A 4205-nucleotide genomic window follows, 5' to 3' on the forward strand; every position below is an offset into this window, starting at 1 on the left:
TTTTTTTTTTATATTTCAGACAATGCGTTGCTAAGCCTATGACTGACTCTATGTTATGGAATTACCGAAAATACTTATTTTCCAGTAATCGTGAATGAACTGCATCATTTCACAAGTACTCTGTAAGTAAACTTTACCATCTACAATAATCAAATGGTAAGACAGCTCATGAACCAGACACATTGTCACGACCAGAGCAAGTTCTCAAAACCTTTCTTCCCCTATGAATTCTCCCCACCGACAAAGGAGTCAAAATTAGACTCTGACCCTATTAAGTGGACATCCTTTCACACAGTCAAGGTAAGTGATATCTGAAACATGTATGTAAGACTTACCATTGACTGTGACAATAAATCGCTCTGCTGCCAGCAGTTTAGTTCTCTACTACAAGGGTTATTAAGGTCAATATAACCACAAGCAGCTATTGGAGAGGTCTCAACCTGCACTGCTACCAACCAAAGGAAAGAATTTCCCAAGTTCTAGAAAACAACTGACATGGGAATTCTAAACATAGACATTAAAACTGGATATATGATCTGCTATGTGGCACAAGATGGAAGTGAGATCGGTTCTTCCGGGTCTGCCGGATGCACTCCCACAGTGCATCAAATGAAAGCATGAGTCTTACAATGGATGGCACCACCGTGAGCACCGCCCTCTTCACACCAACAATCAAAAAGGGGTAAGTAAAGAAATCTGGGGAGCTGAATCACACTCCATACTGCCGGGACATCCTGCACATGAGAAGCAGGCAGTAAGAACAGTGGTGCAGCCCACTGTTGACAGTTGCTGTTACCTAAGTTATAGGTTATGAAAAGTTTCTTTGCCTACATCTATCTCCTCAAACATACCTTCATATTTCTTCAACATGTTCTGGAGTTCATTCCTGTGAAGACATTGCATTGAGTTTTACATTAGGGGCTAGTGAAATATCACGTGTGCACTGGAAGATGGGGCTTATGCCACGTGCTTTACACACAACTTGTGCCACGTGAGTCAGTGCTGATTTTCCTCAATGACTTTATCAGCGGGCAAAAAAATACTCAACACATTACCACATATCCTGCTGAGCTGCATCTGAAAAGGGGTTGCTTCCATCACAGTCATCTATTCCTGGAGTGTTTGCTATATTGAAAGCAAAAGGACAAAGATGTTTAAAGGACAGGACGCTGGAGCAGTGTGGTAGTGGCAGAATTCCTAGGCTGTCTGCCACCAAGACATGGAGAGCAGACTTGTGCGTGGAAGCGTTAGGTGCGGGCCATGGGAAATGAGTCTGGGCCCCGACCCTTTATACACAGCTCCCCTTTACGCCCCCTTCCAGTCGCAGCAAGCCACGCACCGCCTATGGGACAAGAGGAGGCAGGGCTGCACCCCTGCGGGAGGGCTGGGCTGGGGGACCTCGGACTCGGCTCTGAGATGGGAGTCTGACCCTCTGAGGGGAAAACCCAAGGCTCCTCAGCGTTTGCACTGGCCGAATCCAGAGCAATGACGGGCTCGGTGCGCTCGGCACTGCAGCTGCCAAGACACACGACAGACGACAGATCGAGCCCTTGGGCGGGTACAGCCTTCCTGGGACCCTCGCCCCCTGCCCCTTTACCTCCGTGCCCCAAGTCACAGGCTGCCGAAGCCTCTGCCTCCACCGGGGCCCTGGTGGCCCTCCTGACGGAAACCCTTCTCCTGGGTGCCATGGCTGGCTGTCTTGGGCGCTAGAGACGACTTCCACTCGACCCCTGTGAGCGCAAAGACACTCTACAGAAATGCGGCTGGGTTGGGAGAGAGCCCGCTGGTGACGACGACGCTGTCCGGGTTAAGTAGAGCAGGGCCGGGCGCCCTCACGCCTCCTGTCCCGGCAGCAGGGGACCAGGAAAATGGCGCCAGCGCTCCTCCACTCCCCATCGCGTCCTGCCCGGTCCCCCCGTGCTGGCCACAGAGGGTGCACATGCCCCCCACGGCCTGCCGTGGTCCCCGTTTCCCACCCCTGCCAGGCCCTCCGGTCCTCAGGGACGCCCTGCCTGCGGGTCAGTCAGGGGAAACGACTGTGGGGTGAGTCAGACTGTGCGGTGAGTCCGTATCCTTCCAGCCCTCGGGATGGGAAATGATCCGTTTCGCACCTGTCCGGGACTCTCAGGTGCCGCCACTGCCCACTCGCCGTTGCGGACGCCAGGGGGACCCCAGGGGACCCAAGTGTTCCGTTTCTACATGGACCAGGTAGGAGGGAAGCTCCTGGACTGTTCCACCCACCTAATCCACCAACCAATCTCCACCGTGAGCCTCCGTCAGGGGACCTGGAGGCCCTCAGGCCCGCCCCCAGGCCGAGTCTCAGGGCCCTCGCCCTCACCCAGGCCCCACGCGACGCCACAGACATCTCCGCAGAGGGCAGCCTCGGCCCAGCCCTGCCTGAGTCCACACCCACGTCCCCGGGGTCCCCCGGGGACACGGAGCTCCGCCAGTCCGGCCAGCCCCGCCTCCACAAGCAGCAGCGCCTCACCTGACCAAACGCGACAGCGCCCCCTCACAGTCTGCTAGGCGTCACAGACGCGCTCCTCTGAGGCCAGGTCTGCGCGGGAACAGCTGGCCTCGCTGATTGGCCAGTACCGCGCCCACGCGTGCGTGTATGCGTGCGTGTGCGTGTGCGTGAGTCTCTCTCTTTCTCTCTCTCTGTGGGCGGAGCCTCTCCGGGCCACGCCCTCGTGAGACCACCTTCTGCCTGTGGGACCGCCCCCTGCTGGTGGGGCCTGAGCCTTGGCTCCCCAGGTCCCCAGCCAGGGCCTAACCTTGGGGAGTGAGGACAATGAAGTGAGGATCCGAGACAAGGGAGAAGGGCCTACTCCCCAGCGCCCTGCTTCCTGGATCCTTGCAGCCAACCCCAGGAGCAGCCATCATGCTGCAGATTTACCTGGGTGCTCTGAGTAACTTGTGTCTGTACCCTCACCCTCCCTGGCTTGGTGTCGCCCATGTCCTGACCTCAGCATACATGCGATCTATCCTGTTCTAAGCCAGATTCTGCCACTTCCTTGCTGCCGGAAAGTGAGTCCCCTACAGAGCTTGTGTTCTGGTAGGTGTCCGTCCTGCTTTCCTCTCCCCTGCCCTGGCTTGCAACCCCATGGAGCTCTTCCACCTGACATGCAGCAGGTTCTTTGCCTGTAGACTTGTGGGCAGGCCTCTCGTAGTGCACGGGCCCCTCTTATTTAAAGGAAATGTTGACTTTGAAGCAAGGTCACAAGAAAATGTAGGAGGCCCATGTGACCTTATGGCACGGTGTCCAAGCCGTGAATGGCTTGCGGTCCACCTGTGGGCTGGGATGGCGATGACTGCATCCTGTCAGAAAATGGTAAACTTATTTAAAATGTTATGCATTTTGCTTGTTTGTTTTGGTGAAACTCGATCGTGTGGTTCTCTAGAGTGTGTTTTCTGTTTTGACAATGCCATGCCACAGTGTCCTGTAAAATAAATGTAGGGTACACAGTCGCTATTTGTACGCATGTGTGGCTTCAGTTTTGTGGCAGTGGGTGGCTTCCATTGTGTATCTTCGAAGCGCAGACATTCGAATTGGCACCTGAGCTTGTGGTGACTTGGTCAGGCCGCCATTATCAATAATATTTCAACCTACCATTGCCACATTAGGAGTTTAATGTTCTCTAGAAGTCAGGTAGCTATTTTTCTGCCAGAATATTGAGGTACTGCCACATCCCAGCGGTGCCTTGAACATCAAACACTACGCTTTACAGTCAGGGAGATGTGGAAGGGCACAAACTTTGCTTTCTGTTTTCCTGTCAACTAATTTTCATAATAAAAGTAAACATAGTCCCTTATCTATCATTATTTTTTATAATCCCGGCATGGCTTCTACAATGTCTGAAAAGAAAACAGAACCCCCAAATGAAAAATGATGGATGAAAGATTGTTCAATAAAAAGTGGACAGACTTGGGCGGCGCCTGTGGCTCAAGGAGTAGGGCGCCAGCCCCATATACTGAGGGTGGCGGGTTCAAGCCCGGCCCTGGCCGAAAACTTCAAAAAAAAAAAAAAAAAAAAACCAGAAAGGAAAAGAAAAGAAAGGCAACTAAGTCTAAGGATTTATATGAAGCAATAAAAAATATGTTTAAGGAATTTTCTTTGACCCTTGTCAACATATCTGCTATTGTTACTGATGGTGCCCTGGCAAATGGATGTAAAAGAGAGGGATTTGTAAAGTTAATAGAAGACG

General features: G+C 52.7%; 1 long non-coding RNA gene across 1 annotated transcript; it reads right to left on the minus strand.

Annotated features, from left to right (window-relative positions):
- Positions 1–851: 851 nt before the first annotated feature.
- LOC111722896 lies at positions 852–2157 on the minus strand. The gene is made up of 4 exons (XR_002771536.1): positions 2112–2157; positions 1598–1730; positions 1056–1125; positions 852–886 (listed from the first exon to the last, which is right to left on the minus strand). It is a non-coding gene; the product is annotated as an uncharacterized LOC111722896 (long non-coding RNA).
- Between the last annotated feature and the right edge of the window lie 2048 nt (positions 2158–4205).

Source organism: Otolemur garnettii, unplaced genomic scaffold (genome assembly GCF_000181295.1).
Source record: "Otolemur garnettii isolate 467f Iridium unplaced genomic scaffold, OtoGar3 scaffold01623, whole genome shotgun sequence".
In the NCBI taxonomy this organism is placed as follows: domain Eukaryota; kingdom Metazoa; phylum Chordata; class Mammalia; order Primates; family Galagidae; genus Otolemur; species Otolemur garnettii.